A 10720-nucleotide genomic window follows, 5' to 3' on the forward strand; every position below is an offset into this window, starting at 1 on the left:
AGATTTTATAACGCCTTTCAATTTCTAGATATAAACACTCGAGGTTTTATACTTGGATATATCAGTCAGTGATTTTGTTGTTGAAGGAACTATCACAGCTATGAAGGTCAGCGCTCTTCTCGTGGTCATGCTGGTTTTTGCTATGGTGATTACTGCACCAGAGGTTGTCAGTGCTAAAGCTGCGGCCAATGATGCTGATGAAGGCAAACCAAAAGGTAAGAAATATTCATCAGATTAAGAGTTAGACTAATATTAAGGTAATAAATATAAGTTTATCACCAAAATCATATGCATAATCAATTACATACAAAATGCAAATTTATTGGGAAGGTGAAAAAACCTCTCTCTGTAATTAGTGTTTTCCAAAATAATTTAATAAATAAATGATAACAATATATGTCTTATACGAGGGTGTGTCAATAAACGTAAAATTGGAATTACTTATATAGAACATCTGAAGGCCCCTAAAAAGATAGATATGCTAAAGATAGTTAAGAAATAAAAACTTCGCAGTGCTTTTCATTTTTTGTCATTTCTTTTTTTACAATTAGAATAAGTGTTTTGGAAAAAATGGAGCGAGCAAATGAGCTGAAATTGTGCACACAAGTTCATTGTTTAGACCTGCATAAAATGAAACATTGATCTAGGAAAATTATTTCCAGTACAGTCATGTCAAAAAACTTTAGTTGAGTCCCTTTAATAAAAGAGCACATATTTAATTTTGTTTTAAATTTCAACCCAAGCGAATGATTACAAAGTTCCAAACGTTTTATTTAATGTTTTAAATGCTTCAACATAGCCCGCTTTAGGTATACCTTTCAATAACTGAGAAATGACCGACTACTCTTGTAGCAATTACCTGCAAGTATAGGAAAGAGGAAAAGGTCATAAATAGCCAAGTCGGGAGAAAAAGGTGGATGTTTCTAGACAGCCACTCAATTTCCTCGAAAAAACCCCCCAACTCAATTAGCTCCTTTGCGTTGTGTGCAGGAGTGTTGGCATGCAGAAAAGTTTAGCCCTTCATACTAGTCGAAGGTCAAACTTCATTGGAGCATTTTATTATTTTTTATCCAATTTTTCCTAACACGACATCCATATAATACTAACATGTGACAGAACGGTCTCTAAAAACAGGAATTTGGACAACAGTTTCAAGGATATTGAAATAAATAGCGTGCATAACTTAAAAAAGTCAATCCCTTGGTAATGCATTGTCGAAGAATATTTTTGGCAGCCAAAGTCTTACTTTACCACTTGCTTACTGGTAAAAACAGTGAAACCATCATGAATCACCAGTTACAATATAAGAAACACGGTGACTGTCATATTAAGGCAACCCTTTCAGTAATTTTCAAGCGCATTTAACTCCATCCATCTTCTGGTCAGATGTTAGCAAACGGGGTACATTCTTTTGATTCTACAGAATCGTGTGAGTTGACTCTTTTGCTATCCCTGTGATATCTACAATCTGGGTTAGAGAAATTCTGGAATCTTTTTCAATTATAAGCTTGACTTTTTTTTGTAAGTAACTATGGAACGTTTTCTTACAACCTTAAAGGCACCTTTAATTGACTCGTACCTATTTCTAATTAATGCATCCACCTTGAAACAGCTGGATAGGAAACTTTATTGTTATCATAAATTTTACAAATATTATTATAAACATTGATAGCAAATTTTCTTAGTTTTTATTTAAGTTCGTATTTCTTTTATGTGAGCGCTTAAAAGCCATTTTTACATGAAGTTACTTGTGTAAGGTGTTTTTTAAATGTGAAAAAAATATTCAATCGGTTGACTACACTCACTATTTTGGTATCATTTGAAAGCATCGTTTCGAAGCATAGTGCAGTTTACTATAGAGCTTAATTAGAAATATTGTTCATATTGCGTTACATATTGACTCACCCTCGAATAAACCTTAATACACATATTATTTCTACCTTGCTTTCTTACGTCTAACCAATATCTTTAAATTAAATATTCATGAACCTTTTTTGGCACCAACAAAGTAAAAGTCATATACAGCTTTACTGATGGAGGAAGACCTCGAGTGCCCTTCCGTGCATTATTTAAAGCGCGAACGGGCACCCGAGTAGAACCACCGAAGTTCCGTAAGCTGGCTGGATCGCATCCTAATATCCTGTCGTAAGGGGCTAGTGGTTTAAAGTCGTGAACTAAATTAAACTGAATATTTGTATTTATAAAGGAAATTAAAAAAAAATCTATACATTATAAGTTAAGTGCATTGGCATTTGATTGTTTCATTTTGAAATGTCTTGTACATTTTAAACATCAGCTATGAATATATAGCAATGAAATATATATATGTTTTACAATTTGCTTTCAGACACAGGAAATAAGAACGGTGAAAAGAATTCCAAGCAGAATGACGCCAGTAAGTATGAATTAAATATAAAACTAACATGAAATTATTACACGTGAAGCTTACGCGTAATTATCTACTTTATTGTATTATTTATTTTGAAAATCACTCTGATATTGATGAGAATATTTCATTTAATTCTGAAAAAATATATGACTGGAAAAAAAAATCAATATACATGACTGTGATGAACGTTTGACAGTGGTGATATCGGGTTCAAATAGTACCCAGTCTCATTTCTACTGTTATGTATTTTCAAAATTTACATTAGATACACTTTTTGAAATATAATTAATTTTGTTGTTTTTTGTTTAGAATCTCAATGGACACTTTCTTCCAATTGGTGATACAAAGATTTAAGGTAAATATTTATTTCAAAACAACACCATGGTATCTTGAAAAAACATTTTCACTCGTTTTTTAAAAGAAGTGACAACAATGCAATGTAACCTAAAACATAAACGATGTCCGATCTGAACATAAAATAATAAATAAAGTTATCAATTTTTTCATAAATTGTAGTAAGAAATTTTTTATTTAATTTTATTCAGTCTGTTGAAAATGCTATACATGTAAAAACAACGGCGTCAAAGAATTAATAAAAAGTTGTTTGATTTTCAGAACAGAATGTTGAAACGGCTGAAGAATATGAAAGTCTTACACTGACCTTTTCTGCCACTTTTATGTTAACAAAATTTAGCTAAGAAAATAAACAATGCAACTCATAACTTGACTTGGTCACTTTTGTTAACACTGTTTGAAAGAACATTAAGTACAGGAAGCAACCTTTAAAGATTGATAACGTTCGAAACTTAGCGGTGTTCTATCAAACACTTCTATATAAATGGATACAAAATTGCTACCGCGACTATCTTACATCAAATATCTGACAGTTTGTGACTTATGACATTTAAACATTTTGAATCCAGTCTTACCATAGTTAAGCTACATTTGCGGGGTGCTCGATCATTAGCTTTAATCAGAACGAGTTTATCGTTGAGATAAAATATCTACACTGTTCAAAATTTGAACTAAAATATACATGTACTAAAATATCCAAACTGATTATGTTCCTAATGGTAACACTCTGTTTTAAGACAATGAACGACATAAAAGGGTAATTGATATTTCAAAGACTTTCTCAACAAATAAACCCCCAAAAAACAACAACAATAAGACATGCAACAACTACAAAAATAAAATAAACGCAACAAAAACACATTAAAGCCAACGCGCGCGGGTGCGCGCACCAACCCGCACACACGCACTTATATTGCATACAATTAATATGGACACTTCTAACCGTACTTGTTGACACATTGGTTCTTAAAGTAAAAGTTTGATAAAAGTTTTATTTGTTAACATTTTTAAGCACAGAGGCTACACACATAAATATTTATTGAAAATATCGAATATTAATATGGAGAAAGTATAACCTACCATATGAACCCTAATCACAAATTGTGATATATGGTCGGTGTCTAAAAGACCTTTTCTTGTGTGTGTCAGCTACTATAACGTGGTTTCAAAAATGATATTGTTTCACAAAAATCAGCGAAACGGCTTGTTCAATTGATGTATGCAATCACTGCAAACTTGGAAACAATCGGTTACCATGAGCAAAAGATCCCCATATGATTATGTGAAAAGTTATTATCGCCAAAATGAATCAATTAGCAAGAAAGTACTGAGAGTGAACATGGATTGATCTTTAGCCTTTACAGATGTTACAAATAATAAACCTTCTCTTTACCATAGTGCAATAGACTATTCAACGACTTAGAATAGATTTTTGTGCTAAATACTGTTTAAATGCTTTATATTAAATGAAAAAGTCAGAATAAATGATTTTCCAACAATGGAGGTTTTGCCGAAATGCAAAATACGTAATAAGCTATAATGCACCAAGTAATGCGAAACAGTATGGAAAGGGATATCCGCCTTTATGAAAGAGTATGGAGGGGGATATCCGCCATTATGGAACTTTACTTATTCTCGCTTGTAAATTAAAATCCATTTATGTGAATGACTTTTTATTACATTGTAAATTGCAATCCATTCATGTAAATGACTTATTCTTGCATGTACATTACATGGATGCTATGGCAAATTTATATTCTAATATTCTGTTCCCTAATTTCTATTATACTACTAAAAATTTGCTAAGGATCACTTTTTCTACAGTGCGTTACTTTTGTGTATTTGTAATTATTGTAAAACTTAATTAAAAGGAATTAAATATAACAAGTTAGGAATTGAATTTTATGAAATTATGACAATGGAAGTGTTCTTTGACGTGTGCCTGTTGCGGAAAGAGTGTGCGGAATATCAATATTTTCGAGATCACAAAGTGGAATAAAACAATCTTGCAAATCAGTAAATGGTTGGCGTAGGAGGGTGTCTTTTACCGAGTATAATGTCCGGGGGCATTATTTATGGCCTTGCATTGCTGCCGCATGCTGCTGATCGCCTGCGGACCTTGTGATGAGGAATCTGGACCAATTCATCTATTTTGCATGTCTTAGCTCCTAAACTGTTGATGGTTGGACGTTGCGTGAAGAAATGGCGTTCTGCAGCATATCCCAAGCATGCCCAATTGTATTTAAATCCGGTGACCGCGCTGGTCAACCCATGCGGACTATAGATACCTCCTCGAGATATTGGTTTGTGATGTTGGCTCTGTGTGCACGTCCATAAGAATGAAATCAGGGCCGACTGTGCCAGCGTACGTGCGAACATGCACGTCTAAGATTTCATTGACGTACCTTACTGACGTCAGTGTACCGTTTTTAATGATGTATAGGTCCGTTTTTCCCTGAGCGCCTATTCCCGCCCACACAATGACTGAATCCCCGCAAAAACTGTCGTGTTCTGCAATGCATGCTGGAGTTGAGCGTTCATTTGGACTTCTCCAAACCCTTGCCCGTCTGTCCGTGAAGTCCACACAAAACCTTTACTCATCATATGAAGAGGACCGGTGTAAAATCATTAACTGTCCATGTGACTGCGCCAATTGCAAATGCTCTTGAATATGGCGTTTTGTTAAAGGAATGCGTTTGCTGGCCTCCGTGACCTCAACCCAGCATCATGCAACCTGTTTCTGAAAGTTTGTGTGGTTACATGTTTTTAGTGCTTTGCTCTCGCCCATTAGGAAAAAATGACCTCTTTCAATCCTTAAGATAATATAAAATAGTTTTCTCGGTCATTAAATTATATATGAGTCATTTCTCTCACCTTTTACGATAAATAATGACATCTCTCTCAATCATTAGGATAATTTATAACAATTCTCTCATTCATTATGTGTTTTATAGTGCTTTACTCTCACCCATATTATGCAAAATAACGACTTCTTTCTCAACATTTAGGATAATATATAGTACTCTCGCGCATCATGTGTGTTGTGGTAGTGCTAGCAGACTCACCCATTAGGACAAAAAATGAAATCTTTCTCAACCAGTTACATTATAACATTAGTTTTAAGCGTAAAAATGGTATTACACAACCATGCATTTATTACTTTTACACTTCAAACAGTCTTTACCTTTGGTATGTGATAAATAGAATATTATTTTCGTGTAAGTTCAATATTGAATTTCTTGAACTCATTGAATGAATTAATACTATATGCTTGCCAAAAGTTCGAACATTATAATTCTAGTCAACTCGTTCAATAAATTCAGTACTGAACTTACACTTACACAATATCTCTATTAATGCCCAGTTATGCCTACATCACTTATCCTCAAACCCGAGTCCTGAGATAACAGCCTGCTCCTGAACAGACTTAGAATGCAATATCGTAATACGGATCGTTAAATTGAAAAGTCTAAACCGCGCCAACTATCAGAGAGACGGCTCTCTCTCAAATGTTAGGAAGTTATGAAAATCTCAACCGTTTAGATTTACAATGACCCTGTGTGTTGTGCTACAAATTCGCGACGGGAAACCTCCTAAACTATTTATATAAAAATTGTCGTAAAGTCCTATAACATGCTAAATTTTAAATTTCAACTCTTAATTTCGAAAACTTAACTTTGATGTTTTGAAATACATTATATTTTTTGCTGACAGAAACATTGAATGGTAAACAATTAATTTCATTAAAAACGTATCTTCTACTTGCCACAGAAATTTGGTAAGGTCAAGTTTGAATATGGGTCACTTGGAGTCAAAAACTACATATTGAGAAACATTGTTAAAACTCTAAAGGCTACTGTTTTGATCCATATATTCTTGAAATGGGTCAGAAATATTTTTTGATGATTTATAGGTCAAGTTAAAATCTAGATCACCTGGGGTCAAAAACTAGATCACATAGCCCAACTATGGTAAAAACCTTGTTTATACTCTATAGGCTGCAGTCTTGATTCAAATATTCTTGAAATCGTCCAGAAAGGGTTTTTTTTTTGTGATTTTCAGGTCAAGTTAAATATGGATCACCTAAGTTGATGATTTTTAAGTTAAGTTTAATTATGAGTTACTTTGGGTCAAAAAATAGGTCACATAACCAAACTATGAAAACCCCTTGTTCACACTCTAGAGGCTACTGTTTTGTTCCAAATATTTTTGAAATTGGTCAGAATGGTTGCTTTAAGAATTTCTAATGTAAAATTTGAATATGGGTAACCTGGGGTCAGAAACTAGGTCACATATCCCAAAAACAGAAAAACCTTGTAAGCACATTAAGGGCCACTGTTTCAAACCAAATTCCCTGAAAATTGGTCAGAAAGACTGTAATGCTGATTTCAACGTTTTGTTTTAATATTGGTCACATTGGCTCAAAAACTAGCTCACACAGGCAAAATTTTGTAAAACCTTGTTCACTTTATATATTTTGTTAAAAAGTCCTCGAAATTGGTTAGAAAGGTTTTTTTACTTGATTTCTAAATCAAGTTCAAATATGGGTTACTTCGGGTCGATACTAGATCACACAGCCGAAAAATGTAAAAGAAAACCTTGTTAAAACTCTAGTGGCAACTGTCTTGATCCAAATTTTCTGGACATTGGCCATAAGATTGTTATGATAGTTTCAAGTTCAAGTTGAAAATGGGCCACATTAGGTCAAAAACTAGGTCACACAGACCACTTATAGAATAATCCTGTTTACACTCATAAGGCTACTAGTTTGATCCAAATATATTGGAGATGGTCAGAAACAGTTGTTTTGATGTTTTCTATGTCAAGCTCGAATATGTGTCATCTGTTGTCAAATACAAGGACACACAAACCAGATAAGGGCAAAGGTTGTTGACGCACTAAGGGGCAATATTTCAGTCCGGTTTTTTGGTAATTAAGCTGAAAGATTGTTATTATGATTTCAAAGTCAAGTTCGAATATGAGTTTCCAGGGATCAAAAACAAGGTTACACAGACCCAATATGAAAAAAACCTTAACACACTTGGGGATACTGTTCCAGAACAAATATCCTGAAAATTGCGACTGAGCCTTCATAATCAGGGAGCGATAAAAGGGACATCATGACCCTCTTCTTTACGTTGAAATTGAAATGATATCGGCGTAATGTGTTATTCTGTTCCTTTTAGCTCATGATTACACTTATCTTTTGCATGAGCGTTGTAAAATAATTAATAACACAAGACACATGACTGACAATTTTCAGATGGAACAATGTCTTTTATCTTCTAATGCCGCCGCATGGAAAATATAGTGTATTTGTATTTTATTTCCATTCGTCTTTAGATTTGCCATTAGCGATTAGCCATTAGTCACTGAATCGAGGAGTGACTACAATTACCCTAAACAATATTTGTAGCTACTGGTATCGAGTTAATTTGACACTTACGGCAGTTTATTGGGAATTATATGTGCTAGCTTTACATAAAAAGAAATTACCCGTCTTGTCCTTTGTATCAGAGACTGTTTATATCATACTGTATGTTTATGTGTATTCCTCACAATGATGATGATATCAAAAGTTTTAAACTCCAAAATACTTTAATATAGGTTGAGAAAAGCAACTGGTATATTTGAATTCAGACACTACATTTTAGTATAATTTCAACCCCTATTTAGAAATTTTATTATTTATGTTTGTCCAGTGAAAATTCCAATTGATGCCATAAACTTGTAAACTATGTTGCACAGTATATTTAACGATTAAAATAGTGAAGTGATATGCCGTATTAATCGAATTAATCCACTTTCATTGTGATGATGTTTGTATTTTCCGATTAATGAATATTGATATCATTTTAAATTTTGAATTTCCTCTGTTATATTATTCCATAATTATCATATATGGTTTCGCCACACACCGGGCCAATAAAATCCCATGTTTGTTTGGATTTTTATGGCACGTCAACACATACCTGGTCATATCGTGCCGAATGCTATAATAAGTTTTAAATGTTATGTAAAACTTTGTAAATGACAATAAAAATGAGTCAATTAGATCTTAGAATACAAGTTTATCTTTTTCAAATAATCAATGATGTTTTTTTTGATGGAATTGTATTAAAGAGTTCTTCGAGTGAATTTACCCGATAAAATCTATTTCACGGGCCTGTGAAAAATCAAGACATTCGAGAAGAAAATGCTTGACAGTAATATTTTCATTACAAGCTACACAAAAAGGGGCATTGTCATTCGTGAGGAGATAAGAGTGGGTAATTTTAGAGTGTCCAATTCGGCATCAAAGAAGAACTGTTTGATCATGGCAGTTTGACAGAGATAGAGATAGTGACACATCAAGAGATGGGTTTATATCATGAAATTTATTAAAAACGGCTAACACCTCAAAATATGCCACAAAACAGGTTCGCTGCATCCACCGAACGAGAGATTAATTTGGGGTGGCTTAAACTAACAGAATCCAGTCTCTGTGATTGTGATATATGGATGTTGAGAGTTAAGAACATCAAACTGTCAAAAAGTAAAACCTAAGTAAAATGTTTAATTGGGTAAGTAAAGAAGGAAAAACATAACGTGACTTAACTTGTGTCTGGTGAACGTTGCATTTGTCTTGTTGATCTTTTTTATAATTAAAAATGGTTTATGTTTTTTATTGTTATTCTTGTGTTTTTTTATATGATTCCAATAAGACCAACCACACGCGTACATTCAATTAATTCTTATTCATGTGTTTTTTTTTTTATAAAATAGTATTGATATTGATAACAAAACAAATTGAAAACTTATATGAACATTTATACTATGCATTATAATCATAACCGATCAAATTCGTTTAAATGTTTAAATAATTCAATTGTTGTATGTACATGTATTAAAGAAGAGCTGACGTTAAAGCTAAGGGTTATTCATTTAGTTTTCCTCCATTTTATTGTTTTCCCTATGAATTGTCGTTAATGTTTTCCCATCAAAATGTTCTATCAGCGATCAGCAAATTTACTGGCAATTAGAAATTTTCTTGGCCATTAAGTAGGATCAATAACCAAAACACGAAACATGATTTATTAAATGCCGTAGTAATTGTAGCAATAAAAAAGCTTATGTTTGTTTGAAACGCTAAAGCCTGTAAACACTCTATATAAAAGGTTCCGACAACGTTGCGAGTCTGAACTTACTTTCTGTTGGTTCAAATTAAACCATCATCATTCTGAAATAAATAAATTTAACTCGATTGTACTCATATTATAATCGTGATCGGATGTTTATTTTTACAAGTGAAACAAAAGTTACGCTTTTTTGTTTGCGAATATTTCGTAAGTATTTCTCAATTAAATATGTTTTATTTAAATATAAATATAAAACTGATTATCGACTTTGGAATTCAATTCGATTAATCAGGAATTGATGATTACAAATATTCTAAGGTAAAATATAAAAAAAATGACTAAAATATAAAAAGTAATTGCCCAATTCTTATGCGGGTAACAGGGGTTAGTTATTACTTAGAAGACGTTTATCATACCTTGTATCATAGTTTGGGGACCTTTCTGTTGAAAAAGTGTCAGAGTTAAATCGTATACATATACATGCACAGTGCGGTAACTGGAGTGCAGGTATCAGTTACCCGCACTCCAGATAATGCCAGTTGATTGGTTCATTTTTGCTGGGGTTTACATATTGTGACGGCAGAGAAAGGGAAAGGGGCAGAAATGTCATATTCAAATGCTCGTTCATTGGTTCATTTTTTCTGGGGTTTCGTATTATGACAACAGGGAACGTGCTGTCATGTTTGACTATGATACAAAAGAGAAAGAATACCAAAACACTCGGCAATCTAATTTACACTCGGGGGCTACGCCCCCTCGTACAAATCAGATAGCCACGTGTTTCGGTGCTCTTTCTATTACATGGAAACCAAATATGTAAATTTTTCATTACAATTGTACCTGAACATTTACAATTTTC

The 10720-nt window shown here is 33.2% G+C and overlaps 1 long non-coding RNA gene across 1 annotated transcript; it reads left to right on the plus strand.

Moving 5' to 3' along the window:
- On the plus strand, nucleotides 1-3111 carry LOC132750989 (uncharacterized). Its single transcript, XR_009628623.1, has 4 exons — nucleotides 1-215; nucleotides 2348-2395; nucleotides 2699-2744; nucleotides 3005-3111. It is a non-coding gene; the product is annotated as an uncharacterized LOC132750989 (long non-coding RNA).
- The last annotated feature ends 7609 nt before the right edge of the window (nucleotides 3112-10720 follow it).

This window comes from Ruditapes philippinarum, unplaced genomic scaffold (assembly GCF_026571515.1).
Source record: "Ruditapes philippinarum isolate M1 unplaced genomic scaffold, ASM2657151v2 ctg997_1_1_1_1, whole genome shotgun sequence".
Lineage (NCBI taxonomy): Eukaryota > Metazoa > Mollusca > Bivalvia > Venerida > Veneridae > Ruditapes > Ruditapes philippinarum.